The sequence below is a fragment of the Culex pipiens genome, chromosome 1 (genome assembly GCF_016801865.2).
Source record: "Culex pipiens pallens isolate TS chromosome 1, TS_CPP_V2, whole genome shotgun sequence".
Lineage (NCBI taxonomy): Eukaryota > Metazoa > Arthropoda > Insecta > Diptera > Culicidae > Culex > Culex pipiens.
In genome coordinates, this window is record NC_068937.1 from 105,427,328 (window position 1) to 105,442,945 (window position 15,618).

Sequence of the window (15,618 nt, forward strand, 5' to 3'; positions counted from 1 at the left end):
CAAACTTTCGGTGGCTATATCTTGAAAACGAAGCCCTTTATCAAAAAAATTGTAAAGTAGTTTTCGATTGCAAATTCAATTTTGCATTAAAAAATAACTTCAAATTTGTTTTTGCATGAAATTTGGATTTTTTTTCCAAAAATCACTATTTTTCAAAAATTCATAACTTGGCGGCAGATTTTTTGACCATGTTTCTCTATAGCTCAAAAGTTGCGGATTTTAGTCCCCTAAAACATATCAAAAAATCTCGAAAATCAAAAAATACGTATTTTGGGAAATTGAGTTTTGATGCAAAAAAAGTTGATAAAAAAATCTGCAATTTTTTTTCCGTGTGCATATTTTTTTTCAATTGTCCTCAACAATACCTACAACTTTGCCGAAGACACCAAATTGATCAGAAAATTCACTCAAAAGTTACAGCTGTTTGAATATTTACATACCATTTTTGTATGGACAGCAGCCAAAATTGTATGGAGACTTGTATGGGTGAACCAATGACACAAAATAGCTTATTTGGTCATAGGGAAGGCCCCCACAAAGTTTGAGTCAAATCAAAAAATACAAATAAAATCCATTTCCGGTTTTGGTAGAGAATTGCTCTGTTGCTGTTGCTGTTGTTGCCTTTTTGTGTGAACACTAGGTACTTTATTGCCGGGGCGCTTTCGACAATGAAACAATTTCAAACATCAGGGACGATGTTTGCCACAGAATGAGGAGTAACAAAAAAAAAACTTCATTGTAAAACTTGTGCAATTTTAATTTAAATTGACATTTTGGGAGAATGAAGAGGAATGCACTTATTCATGACTTTTACATTTGAATGGTCTTTTTCATAATTTGTTACGTAAGAACTTTGATTACACAACTCGACATTTTTAAAGTTGATATTAGTAAACGCTAAAGTTTCTACAAGTTATGATAGATTTGGGCTCCCTGAACACGCTCTGATCGACAGAATGAAATTTTAGTAAATTCCCTGCTAATGAATAACATTGAAAATGTAGGTACCATATTCCTTTGCTTTGCCCATTTGTCCCGAAGACACCAAAGCTCTTAAAACTTAACGTGTGGCCGCTATCAATTTTGTCACGCTAGATTTCGGTTTCGGACCACTGTGCATTGATACACATGGGTGCGCATGGTGGCTTAAGATTCCATACTTTTTGCACCCGAAATTGACTATTTTATTTCAACGCACTTAGATTTTTTATCGAATTCGGTAAAGTTTACCGATTTTTCAACTGCTTAACAGTTCGATAAACTGAAAATTACCGAATTCGTTAAAAACTTACATGTTATCGCAGTTTTAATGAAAAAAGTTGTTTTTTTTCTCTTTTACGTCCTTTTCCTGTTTTTGCACGTGGCGCGTCGAAAAACTCAGTTTTTATTTTGAAAAAATCATATCTCGGAAAAGTACGGTTCGACATCGCCAATTTTTTGAAATGTTATATGACATTTTTCGAGGAATCCGATAAAAATATTTTTAGACATAGGCCCTTTGGTACAGATACGGTCAAAACGCCATTTTAAGTTTTCATACGACTTTTTCAAATGTTAAGCTAGATTTTTGAAACTTCTTACTATTTTTCCCAAATAGCCAAACTAATCACCTTTCTTTTGCGTCAAAGACAGCAAAAAAACGGATGAAATGACGCGGAGATAAATGCGGTTTTTGCGAAAAATTACGCAAATTGCCATTTTTTGAACCACCTTAGCCAATGTTGGTCACCCTAATGGCCAAACCAAAAAATACGGGTCTAATTATTTTGGCCAAGGAACCCCAAGAAAAATTTTGAGCCCGATTGGAGAACTTTTTTTCGGTTTAGGCTCTTTTCAAATGGAATTGCTGGTAAACTAATTGGTTACATTGTTGCATCATGTGTCTTAGCCTGATTTATGTGCTAAGAATAATATTGAAATCCTTAGATACAGTTCAGCCCAACTACATCTCTTGTCATCAATTCATTCGTGACGCAGTGGTAAAGGCATGATGTGAGGATCTCAAGGTACCAGCCCAGATTCCCAACTTCGTCGTAACAAAGTTGAAAACAAGCGGCTTAATGTGTTGCGATAGTACATTTTGAGTGTTACGAAAAAAAAAGTTACTAGGGCGAATCTGGTAAAAAAATTAAGTGTTTAGTAAAGGGAAGGTGATGGCAGAGTATCGTCATAGGGAAGGTGACCTATGGAATTTCAACATTATCCTCAAGATGTTTACATCAAGTTAAGAAATAAACACACAATTCAGAGTCGAGAGAATCGTTCCCTCAAAATTTGTTGAGGACTCAGTGCGAAAATCTAAAGAATAATGCTACCAACTCACACCATAGGGGGGCGTCGCTATTTTTAGACCACGTTTTCCACTTTTTCTCCATCGAAACCGACTACTTTACCGACTTCATTTTGCTGGGCGAGATAGGACGCCGTCTATTTTTAGACGATGACTCAGCACTTACTCCCCGATACTCTTCATGAGTCATGGGAAAAAATACTTTTTTTGTCAATGTCACCCCGATTTATGGTAATCAATTCAATTTGCACAATTTTAAGGTATATACACGTATAGAAATCATCTCAGCAAATCCGATAACTCTTTTTATCAAATTTGTGAACATAGAAATGTTTCCAAAATCATCAACATTTTTTCCACTTTGAAAGCAATGTTGACGATTTTGAAAACATTTACAGATGATAAGATTTTTGAGGATTTTGGAAACATTTCAATGATCACATATTCAATAACAAAGAGTCATCGTATTTGCTGATAGGATTTTTGCCGTGTATAATACAATATTTTCCAAAAAAAATGTCTAGAAAAATCTAGAAATACATGTATTCCGTAAAAGAATAGAGTCAAAAACATGTTTGGAGAACTATACATCAACATTAACAAATGAATTATTTAAAAAAAAAAAAACATTCAGGCAGGGACGAAGCCAAATATTTTCTCGTTAAGGAAAGCCCGAAGGAATAAGTTTCCTATTTGGACCTGCTTTCAGTTCTTGTCAGTCATGTGTTAGATTTAGCACAGATATTTTTTAATGTAACGAGCAGTGTTAATTCAAACTTTCAACGCATGTTTAGATACATTTTATCATTTCATTGTCCCCTTGATTTAAATTTCACTTAAATTTATCAATTTGATAAATTCGACTTAATTCCAGCGTGAAAATGCTCAAATCATTGAAACTGGGTCATCCAAAACCACGAAATAAATTGAACCATTCCTGTGATTTATCAACATGCCAAATACAACATAAATATTTTGAAAGGCTTCCGTTTGATCGCAACTGCACCCCACACATTTCCGGAACGCCCACCGTGACTGCAACCGGGAAATATAATATATTTACGCAAAACTAGGCATCACAATTCCAGAACCGTTCGTAACTGGCTGACATCTGACCGAAAGTTGTGGTGAAAATTCTCAGCCCAACTAGACTATTATTATTTCACTGCCCAAATCTGCACTGGAAAATTGCAACCACCAACGCACTAATCGATTTGCAGCTGGGATAGGGGGGGGGGGGAGGATTGCTTTTGCAAATGCATTTAATTATACACGATAGTAAACCGCGTGAAACCAAACACTTTCCCGATAAACATCGAGAGTGCAACGCGAGCCATTTATGATATCACCGCGGGTCACACAGAAAATCACTACCATCCAACGCTTTAAATTGATGGTTTGGAGCTTCGAGGGGGATTCTCGACATGGTGGTGAAACCTAAACAACACGTAACCCACGTATAAATTCCTGGAAACCCCGGTACGGCTGTTGTGACAATCATCATTATCAAACGAGCTGAAATTATAGCTTGGACCAGTCTCTCATAACATTTCCAACAATGCAACTGCTCACCCCCAATCAACCACGTTTCAATGCAATGAGAAAGTTGCATTGTGAAAGGTTTGTTCAACTTTGCTGCTTTTGATGGATGAGCCCTGGACAGAATCGTTATTTCAGGTAAATAAAAATTACATAATCAATCTGCATCAATCTGAAGCCTTTAAAATTCTGCCGTTGTACTACGATCCCACCGACCGATTGTTTTCGATACAGTATTGTGGAGCGATCTTTAAGGCAATACCCACAATATTCACTTACTTAACCAAGAACCCCGTTGATTGCGGTCGTCACATTCACGTTAAATTTTGTCATCGAAAGTGAAATCTACAACTATCATGTTCTGGAAAACTCGATAGAACTAAGAACACTTTAACAACTCGATGCTCTAGAAAATAGCTACTTTCATTTTACCCTCCAGTTTTTTAACCCTCAGTAATTTTTTTTTTTAATTCTTATGATTCTAGACAAATGTTTTAACTTCATTTTGTGGTTGATTATCCCTAGGAAACTTTTCCTTCGTTATTTTTTTCATTAAGAGATAGAAATACCATCGGGACCAGCCATGTCAGATATACAGATAAATCTGTATTATACAGATTTTTTGATCCCAAAAATCACAAAAATCTGTAAATACAGATTTTTTTAAAAATGATTTAATTTGAAAATTTCAATAATTTAGTAATTGAATTATGCTTCAATATGATTAAAAAGCTTAAATCTGCTGTGAAAAGTCTAAGAAAATCTTCTATGGCTTCGAATTTGACATGATACAGATAAAATACAGATTTATTTTTAAGAAAATACAGATTTCCCATAAAATATTCTGGCAACGTTGATCGGGACTGGCAACACCAGCCAGCAACAGTCAACTGTTCGGAGCTCCTCAAACTTTTCGATTTTTCGCCGTAATTGACAGTGATTACCCGCGAGTTTGCTGCTCCAGCATGCCAAGGGCCCGCCGTGGCCGTGGCAGTTCGAGTGCGGCCTCGAAAAACCCGCGAAGTTCATCTACCGGCAGAGTGCAGAAAGGTAAACACACCAACGCCACATCGACCGCCATCGCGCACGGTAGCGTACCCAGTGACGTCACCGATCCATCGTTTTTACACGTGTCATACCGTTCACGTGAGTCCCTAGTACGGACAAGGCAATCGACCCGGGCATCCGGAAGCACTTCCGGCCAGCAGCAGCAGTAGCAGCAGTCCACCAGCACTACGACAACAACCACTTCCAACGTTCCCACCAGCAACGAATTTGAGATGCTAAGTGGAGAAGAAAGCAACACCGCCAGTGACAGCAGCAGTACTGGCGACGACGATGACGATGATGAACTTGCGCGCAAGCAAGGAAAGCAGAAAAAGTGTAACTCTCCGAAGGAACGACGACCACCTCCAATTTTTGTTTTGGATACGTTGGCGAACGATGTTGACGAGTTGCTTGAGGGACTCCAATATTGTCTTAAAATAAGTAAAACTTCAGTGCAAGTGATAACACACAAGAAACTGAATTTCGACATGGTAGTGAAGAAGTTGATGTTGCGAAACTTCATTTTTTTATATTTGACCCAGCAGAGAAGGTCCCAGCGAAGATCGTCCTTCAGGGATATTCGGACCGCCTGATCTCCGACCTGGAAGAAAACCTGACGGGCGTCAAGGTTAAGCCTCGAAAGGTTAAGGTGCTCTCGAAATCGACAACGGTGACAGGTACGTACACCTTGTACCTCCTGTACTTCGATCGTGGGTCCGTCAAAATCCAGGACCTACGGCGGATCAAAGCACTGGACGGCTTATTCGTGACATGGCGATTCTACACGAAGAATCCGACCGACGCAGCGCAATGCCATCGCTGTCAAAAATTCGGACACGGTTCTAGAAATTGTAATCTTCCGCCCCGGTGCGTAAAGTGCGGTGAGACCCACTTCACCGAAAGGTGTAATCTCCCGCGGAAAGACCAGCTGGGGGAAAACGCCCAGCAGCACAAAGCGCGCGCAAGTGCGCAAACTGTGGTGGAAACCACACGGCGAATTTCCGTGGCTGTGCCGGGGAGATTCGTACGCTAGAGTAGCCGCTTCTGGGAGTGGTACTTTACCGGGACAAGCAGACGTTACCGGAGATGACCTCTTCACGCTTCCCGAGTTTTTCGCTCTTGCTGGAGAGATGCTCACGCGCTTTCGTGCGTGCCGGAACAAGGCAGAACAATTCCAAGGTCTGAGTGAGCTTATGATGAAGTATATCTACATTATGATGAAGCATATCTACATTATGTCTGCCTGTGTGGATCAATCGGACCGCGCACTGGACTCACAATCCAGAGGTCGCCGGTTCGAATTCCGAGGCGGAAGCAAAAATTCTAAGTGTTAATATAGGTATTCGGTGCCCTCTCCCCGTGCCCATACCTTCACACTTAGGAGACCCGGGAGGCGGAGTCTTGTCGCAAAAAGAACGATACACGCCTGTGGATCCGTTGACGAAACCGCAAGGCTTAAGAGGGCCACATAATAAGGTGTTACGTCGATTCCATATCTACAACGGATAAGCTGCATTGTACAGCGAAGTTTTTCGACGTCAAAAGACAAAACAAACTGTGATCTAGTTTTAAGCTTTTCTATTTCTATCATTTTCCTTAGGCGTCATCCATAAAGTATGTCACGCTAAAATCTGCCAAAACTAACCCTCCCCCCTATGCCACAATTTGTCACGCTGGCTCTGACCCTCCCCCCCTCGAAAAGTACGTCACGTTTTGTCGGACCCCCTCCCCCTACTATTTTTTTACAATTTTAGCATGATTTATAAAAAGGATTATTTTTAAATTCGGAATTCAATCGACATTGTTTTTATTTTTTACCGGCTGCGGCTTTTTTCTGGAGTTGCCCGATTTGTTGTTAAACTTGCGAACCGCTGAACCTCCATCGATAAACTTGAAACAGCCAACCTTATCCCGATTTGTAGCAGTGATTGATGACGTTGCCAGCGGGCCCATCCATTGTCCGGAAGTGTAGTGTACCGGATGAAGATTGCCATCTGCTGATAAGTTGCTGCTGCTGGATAATCCTGACCGTGATGATTTCCCCCGTTGGAATCCGGGAATCAGCTTTGATTTCTGCAACAGGCTCGAGCTGACACCATACTCCTTTTTCGAAAATCCAGAAGGTTGTGCTCCTAATTTTCTGCTGGAAATCACTTTGCCTTGACCGTTTTACTTTGACCACCAACTTTTCCACCGGATATCACCATAATTTCAATTTTTGGAAGAAAATTCACCGATTTATTGAATACGAGAAAAAAGGTGGAGTGAAATTTACAAACGTCAACACGCGCGCACGGCTTGCTTCGATCTTCAGTACAAATCATAGTTGAAAGGTACTCCAAAACTCTATTAGGTTATAAGAATTACGAAATTGTGAATTGATTATTTACTAATAAAAACTAATTGAAATGAATTGAAATTGAGGTAGAAATACCATGGAATTACTGTGTTTTATTATCAGTTAAAGAAATAAGACTGATTTGTCTTGTTTCGTTTGTTATTTTGAAACCATGATATTTCAATTTATTATATAAATATTTGCTCAAAAAGTACCATTAATTTACCCATATTTCCATCAAACATGCCCCTTCAAGTAATTGGTGGCATACGCATTAATTGGTATCACTTACTCGCACAAAAAAGGACGCAGCACATAATATGCAAAAATACGGGAGTGCGAAATTAATTATGCTTGTTTGGTCGCACGTTGAAGACCGTTTGGGATTCTCATTTTTTTTTTTTTTTTTTTTTGTCGAGTGAAAATACTCTGCAATTCAGCTCATTTTCTCGATGAATGCCCGGACAGCACAATGCGCCCAATCAATGCTGGCTGGTTTCCACACGTGGTGGGTGGTTTTGGGTGGAGGATGCAATTCGACCCATTTATTTAATAATTTTAATTATAAAATTGTGAGCGTTTGCCGTTATTCGTCGGTTTGTGGTGACGAAGGGGCAAAAACAAGCTCCGTTGGATGTGATAATTTTGCGACGAAAATGACATTCGATGAGTTGTGGTGACAGGGTCATGTGCGTGGGCGGTTCGGCGGGGTCAGCCTGGGCGAGCGAGCGCTGATGTTCGATAAACGCTGGTGTTTTGAGAATATTTGACAATGCAATAGAAACTATTTTGAAATATTTTTTGATAGGCAAACAACAGTGAAACTGTGCTTTTTGATAGGGTAATTTCCCTCATACATATATTGTGCAAGTATTTCTAAGCGAGAATATCAGTTGCATGGAATAATTATTGTTTTAACATTAATTGCCGGAATGACTTCGATGAACTTACAGTAGTTTATGCAACAAGTTGCAAAAAAAAAGGTTTTATTCAGCACGAGTCGTACGTTTATCCAATGAGGTTTACCGAGTTGGATAAATAAGACGAGTGCTGAAAAAATCTTCTTTTTTGCAATTTGTAGCATATACTACTGTTAGCTCATCGAAGTCATTCCGGCAATTAATGTCAAAACAATAATTATTCCATGTAACTGACATTCTCGCTTCAACTTTTCAGCACCCATTTCAGTACTGAAAAGTAGAACTAATTTTCCATTCTGTTATTTTTGGTAGAGAAAAGTACGCCATTTCATCGTTTGAGAATGACAGGAAAAGTAAGTAGTTTTACTATGGAATTTCAAATAGTAGTTTATGCAACAAGATGCAAAAAGAACAGTCGTACATTTACCCAACGAGGTTTACCGAGTTGGATAAATACGACGAGTGCTGTAAAATCATGTTTTGCAACAAGTTGCAACAACATTTTTTACAATTCCGAAAAACGCTTTTTGAATGAAATTTTATGTCAATCATCCATGTGTTAAGTAAATATATCGTTCAAATCAAAAAATATAGAAAAATGTTACTTTTCGATACATGTGTTGAAAAGTTCAACTTTTTAGCACAGGTATTGGAAGGTATTAATTTTCCATTCTGGTATTTTTGGTACTGGGGAAAATTAAAGTAAAGAAAAGTCGTTTCTCCAGAAGGACAAGAAAAGTTGACAGTTCCACAGTGGAATTCCAATTCCGTTGTGAAACTACTGACTTTTTCTGTTATTCTTGAATTACGAAACTGCCTACTTTTCAACGCCAAAAATAACAATACTTAAATGTACTTTTTTGCAATTCCGTCGTGAAACTACTTACTTTTCCTGTCATTCTTGAACGACGAAATAGCCTACTTTTCTGTACCAAAAATAACAGAATCGAATAGCAACACTTTTCAAAATAAATGCTGAAAAGTTCTACTTTTCAGCACTGGAATGGGTGCTGAAAAGTTGAACTTTTCAGCACTTTTTTCGAAAAGTAACACTTTCCAACATTTTTTTGATTTAAACGATTTATTGACAAAATACATGAAAATTCGACTTAAAATTTCACTCAATGGGTGTTTTTTGAAATTGCAAAAAATTTTGTATGGAACTCGTTGCAAAACTTGATTTTTCAGCACTCGTCGTATTTATCCAACTCGGTGAACCTCGTTGGATAAATGTACGACTCGTGCTGAAAAAATCCTCTTTTTGCAACTTGTTGCATATACTACTATTGATCAACTTTTTACCATCTATTTGAGTGCTTAAAATTTCTATTTTTAATGGCATCGTAAAGAATTATTGTCCAGACTTGATTTTCCGAACGCCTTGAAAAATTTCACTTTAGATAATAGTTCAAAACAAATCTTTGGCGTATTTTTGTTTTACATTTTTTCTTGTCTAGCTTAAGTATGACCCTCAAACCCTTAAACTATGCCAAAGTGTTGTGGAATTTTTGAAAAAATGCATTTTGTAATTTATTTGGCATTCAACTATTCAAATTTGACTAAAATGGCGTCGCAAAACTCGAGTTTCATATATAAAGTGGGAAAATAAAAAAAAATGAAATACTCCTTTTTTTGTTCATAATTGGATTATCCGAACTTCCATACAAACCTACTGATAATCGAACTTTGGATAATCGAAACTTCAGATAATCGAGTCTGGACTGTACACTTATTTGACAATTATCTTGACGGCAAATAACATTCAAACAAACGTTTCACTGAAAAAAATCAGTTCAAAGTGTTTTTTCAAAAGCTACTCAATTCGTTGCAAAATTATTTTTTTTTTGGCACTCGATAAACCTCGTTGAATTTTCAATCTTCTTCTTGAAACTTATTGCATAAACGACAATTTTGCAATTCCATTTTGAATGTACTTCCTTTTCCTGCCATACTATAGTGACAAAATAAGCTACTTATTAGTACTTATTATGCCAAACTGAAGCGGAGAAACAAACGTTGCACTAAAAATCATACCCCAAAGTGGTTTTTGGAAGTGCAAAAAATAGATGAATTTATGACTCGTGCTGAGAATATCACAATTCTGCAACTGATTGCTTAAACTACTATTACACTGACTAATAACAATTGACAAATATGACTGCGCAGGCTCAACTCGAGGGAAACCTGAACTTTGAAATCTTGTGCATTTTGAATTTTTCAAAAATACTTAGACAGAGCCAAATGGTTTAGACAATTTCTGCAGGATTTACATCCAGTAGGTGTATCGAGCATTTTAATGATTTCAAGGTTATGTTTTAAAGGTGAACCCGCCAAAACCAGTCAAAGGCAAAATAGTTCATCTATCTAATTTGCCTTGTATAACATTCAATCTAACGAGATGTTCTCAAAATTATATAATTTTCTGGTGCAGTCGCTGACGTACTAGTTTTCATTTCAAATCTAATCATCTAATATCTATAATAAAAGTATGGCAAGGAACTGATCAACTTATACAAAGATTTTTATCAAAATATGAGTATAATGAACCTTAAGGGGATTGTTCAATTGAATAACTTTGCGTCATGAATTAAAACAAAATATCAAACCAACTCGTTTATACTCTTATTGAACATAACCTCACATATCCGAGTCCTTTTCTGGAAACAATGCTCACAAATTGATCATGTTCAGCTTAGCTGCAATTACTTCTCGATGTTAATATTTAAAACAAAACCAACATGGTGCGCAATTATTACGCCAAACACTGATGAAAGGCACACAACAGTCAATATAACATGTTTTAATAAAACTTTTAACATTCCATAAAATGTAAACAAATTCATCATTGGTTGTTAGTTAGCTGATACATTGCTCAATGCGTTCAGAATTGTTCCTCAAATTACGCCATCATCAGCCCAAAAAGCCGTGTTTTTGCATTCCATTATAACCGCTTGAATGCCCAACAAACAAAGTCACGTTAATCTTTTTTCGCTGTCCGTGGCAGAAATTAAATTTACAACTTTCGTGGAACCTGCTGCTGAACCGCTGCTGCTGCTGCCACTGATTAAAAAGGCCCACCACCCCTTCCACAATGTTTTCCACCAAAACTTACCTGCTCGGTTTATCCTCGTTCTCTGAACCTCAGGATCAAACATCAGCGTGGAAAGCCAAAATGAGACCGCGCCGAAAAGGATTGTGCTCCGCAATTCCAATTAAAATTATATAACTTCTTGGGTTGCTTTCCAGACAGGAGGGTTCTTTCACCTGTTTTCACTTGTTTTTATTTTTCGGTGTTGTGAAATTTACACTTTATTAACGACTAAACATCTGTTTTGCTACGAATCACACCAACGCGCCACAACACACATAGAGATGACAACAAGACACACAAGCACACACTTATTTCAGCTTTGATATTTGTAGATGATCCCAAAGGTGGAAAATCTCATTCCATTAGACAAAAATATTGCTTTCCGACAGATACAATGACAGGTAGGCAGAGAACACTTCTGATTTTGAACCCCTTCACAAAAAAACTACACCCACTCTAAGTGATGTTTTTTCCCGACTTAAAGTTGCACTATTTTTTCGTCTCCCCCCTCTCAAACAGGGGTTGGTGGGAGGTCGGTGGCCGTTCTCGGCATAACATCCAAACTATTTTTGCTCTTCCACGCCGCTACCGCCACCGCCACCAACAACAACTGAACAGCAACTTGAGCTCTATACACTTGGCGATGTTTTCCGCAATCAATATTTTTCAACGTGAAGATCCAGCAGCTCGGAGAGGCTCAAAAGTGTTGACCCCCTACTCGAAGCGTCACACACACACACGGTCGTACACACACTCGCACAGGTGCAACCCCAACATGGGCGGTGTGGTGGTGGGAGGGGGAGGCTGACCTGCACCACACTTGTTCTGCCCTCCAGGCCACACTTGGCGCTCGTTGACCGTGACTGTCGAGTATGTGTGTGTAGTACTATTTCCGTACGTTCCGGTTTTCCGCCAGCGAATTTCCACTTGTTTTCCTTGCTCCGCTGTAACTCCGCGCGCACAACACAACCGTTAAAAGTGAAACGAGAATGTGTACTTTTTCAAAAATTATTTGTAAAACTAAATTTCAAAATTTATCCAAAATATCACTCAAATCCAAATTCTCCAACCGTTATGTGACCCCAAAACCGATAAACTAGGCCCGCGTTACGGCATCCGGGGGGGAAAATCACCTTTGTCTAGCGACGAGAGCAAATTCTAACTGAGATGAAAAGCGCCGAGGAAAATTTCGTTGCATTCGGGGTTGGGAAAAAAAAGCAACAGCGCCAGAAGCGGTGCCAAGCAAGCAAGCAGCAGCATCAGAACTCTTCCCAATTTGAGAGAGAGAGAGAGTACGAGGGAGAGGGAGAGCGAACAGATGAAGAGAAATTGGGAGAGTGAGTGACTCGTCGTGGGGTGGAAAGCGATGTGAGTTTTCCACCGAACGGCGGCTGCTTGCTGAGTGATGGGGGAAATTTCGTGATGGGAAAATTCTGGCGAGAGAATGAGCGATCAGAAAGAGCGAGAGTTTATGCAGAGAACGAGAGCAATGCCATCTTGTTCTAAGCATAGAATCGAGAAAGTTCAATGCGAATTTCAGTATGGACGGTGACCTAGTCTGGCGAGGTAATCAGCTGGAAATTGTTTTGTTTTCATTATGATATGCATTTTTTGAAGTTGTATTAAATCAACCGGAAATGATGATCGACGAACTTTCTACAGCAACAAAAAACTTTTCAGTTCGAAAAAAGACAAAACACTATATGAATTATCCAAGTCATAATGTTTATTGCTTAACTCGCAAATGTTTCACGGAATTTCCACACGTTTCCCATTTAAGTTGCATTGGAAAATGCACACTGAAATAAAAAAAAGTACCAAATGCCTAAATTCTAGGAATTTTGCCTCCTTTTCTTATTAAGTAATCCAAAAAACCCAATTACTAAATAAGGAAAGGAGCCAAAATTCCTAGAATTTAGGAATTGGGTACTTTTTTTATTTCAGTGTATGGAAAGCATGATGATTTGATGAACTTTTTTTCATTAAATTGCGATAACTAATTATGGTTACATGCAAACCTCATAAATATATACAAAAAATGGTAATTTTCTGCTCAACAATGCTAAGCACTGTAAAACAAAAACATGTCATCGTGATCTGTCGCACGAGAATTTTTTTCAATTCTTCGCTATACAGCCGCTCTTGGCGTACTCTATTGCGAGATACCTACTTGAAACTGGGTGTCCGAAGGTTTTGAAACGATGAGACAGTTCAAAAAACTTTTTACACCTGAGCTCCCATCCACCCCGGGATTCGAACTGACGACCTTTGGATTGTGTTCAATTGCCGATCAGCGACACCACCGAGACATGATCCAGGGAGCTGACTCCTACACCTGGACAGAGCTAACCACCTTACCTTTAGGTTAGATCGGGCCAACATTTACTTCCCCGTCCGACGGAAAGCGTGATCAGAAAAATCTCGTCTCGAAAAATGCCACCGGTGCCGACTGGGAGCAAACCCAGACCAACTAAGGTGTGAGGCAACCACGCTTACCACACCACCGATCGCGGACAACACATAAACATAACTGTCAGCCATACACAACGTGTTCTAAATGGATTACATCGCAAGCTTTTTGTTTTTTGATAAAACATTAAAACTTTTTAACATTCCAACTCCCAACCCCTCAAAACAGATGGAACGGCAACTTCAACTCGCTGGTTCTCGGACATAGCTCAACCAATCGGGATGTTTATTTTTTTGAGTGAATTGTAAGGATGTCTAGATGACCCAATAACTTTGCAGAACTTGATTTGATCAAATCAAAATTGAGAATAAAACTATAACGCTTAAAAGCTCTATGTCATTGTTCGTAACGCTTGCTTAGTGCGTATCCAAAACCTTCTACCTTCCCAAAAACCGTCCAAATACAAGGAAACTTAGTTGAGGATACCGTGGAGATTTACCTTTACCCTCTTAGGTAAGTGGAGCATCAACACTTCTCGTCTTCCAAATCCCTTTCCTTGTTCCTGGTGCGCGGAAGAGACCAGGAAACTCCCCATCCAATTTTTAGTCAAATCGGAGTCCATTTTGATATTAACTTTTATATGGGATTGCTGTATCTTATATATGCAGCAGTTCCATCAAAATCAAAAATCAAACCATCCACATTACCGACCTTCAGGTCTTTTGTGGTCTCTCTTGCAAGTTGCTGCTCGAACCTAGGAGTCCGAAGGCTTGAATAGGGAGGGCACCCAAACCTCTTTCTACTCCAAGGTACCTTCCACCCCAGGGTTCAAACTATAGCGTCCAATTTCCCAGGGTTAAAAATTTCCCGGGAAACGGGAAATTTTCAATCAATTTCCCGGGAAATCCCGGGAAATTTTAAATTTATTGAAAATTGTTATGATCTTGGGTTTGATTAATATTTTGCATCAAAATGGTACATAACAGCGACTCTAATGGTTAAAATAAGTGTAAAGATCAATAAATAGCTTGACTGCACGTAAAAAGTCATACAACTACAAGAAAATGAATATTTTTTTCTAATTTTATAAGATCAAATCATATAATAAACCAAAAAATGATCCTAATTTTTTCAAACAAATCATATTGGTTTCAGCTCTTGTTAAAAGTAAAGCTTTTTAGTCTTTCCTGAAAAATCTTAATTCTCGTTAAACTTCAAACAACTCAATATTTTTTAAATATTTGGAGCCAGTTTTTAAAATATTTTTATGGCACCTCTGAAACAATACAAAGTAGTTTTTCAATGATTTTTTTTATGGTTTTATTATGCCACATGGATTTTATGTTGATAATTGACTTCGGCTGAAATTTGTTTCACAGCGCAAAAACCATGATTTTAATTAAATGTACGATAAATTAATAGCACTCTACAAGCATTTTTCCATTTTTTCAAATTTAACCCTTGTTGCACTAGTGCTCCATAATTATTTTACTTCAAATTGTAATTTCTTGAATAGAAGGTATTAAACGAATTGAAGTAATTCAATTTTCATCTCATTTGATCATGGTAAACAAAAACGTAAAAAATCTCATTATGTATCAATTATGTATAAAGATGATTTCGGAAGACGGATTCCTCGGACAATTATACATAATATATCAAAAAAACGTTACTTAATCCACCGATGGTGGTTGGTGCCTTCCTCACAATTTGTACATATTTGTTTCTGTAGTAAAATGTCCAACCTACAAATTTTTATCTGAATTTTACTTTTTACAACATACCCACGGAGACTCGACTCGATTCAGGCTCGATCTCGAGCCAAAATTCTCAGTGGGTATCTATATGGAATATGGGGTCTAGAATCCCAAAAATCATTGGACGTAATATTTGAACAACACCTCCGGGGCTGTTTCATGAAAATTGTTCACTTTAAATAGTTATACTGCCCATGTTCACATAAATGTCCCATATGCAAAAACA

At 38.2% G+C, this 15,618-nt stretch overlaps 1 protein-coding gene across 3 annotated transcripts in view; it reads right to left on the reverse strand.

The window, feature by feature from the left end:
* LOC120422024 (5-hydroxytryptamine receptor 1-like) overlaps window positions 1–12,384 on the reverse strand; it is a 105,487-nt gene extending 93,103 nt beyond the window's left edge. For 2 of the 3 annotated variants that reach the window (XM_039585347.2, XM_039585346.2), the window contains exon 1: window positions 11,247–12,384. The gene's annotated coding sequence lies outside the window, so the exon portion shown is untranslated. Of the gene's footprint in view, window positions 1–4,773; window positions 4,792–11,246 lie in introns of those variants that run through there. The other variant, XM_052706269.1, reaches the window with a different exon arrangement.
* Between the last annotated feature and the right edge of the window lie 3,234 nt (window positions 12,385–15,618).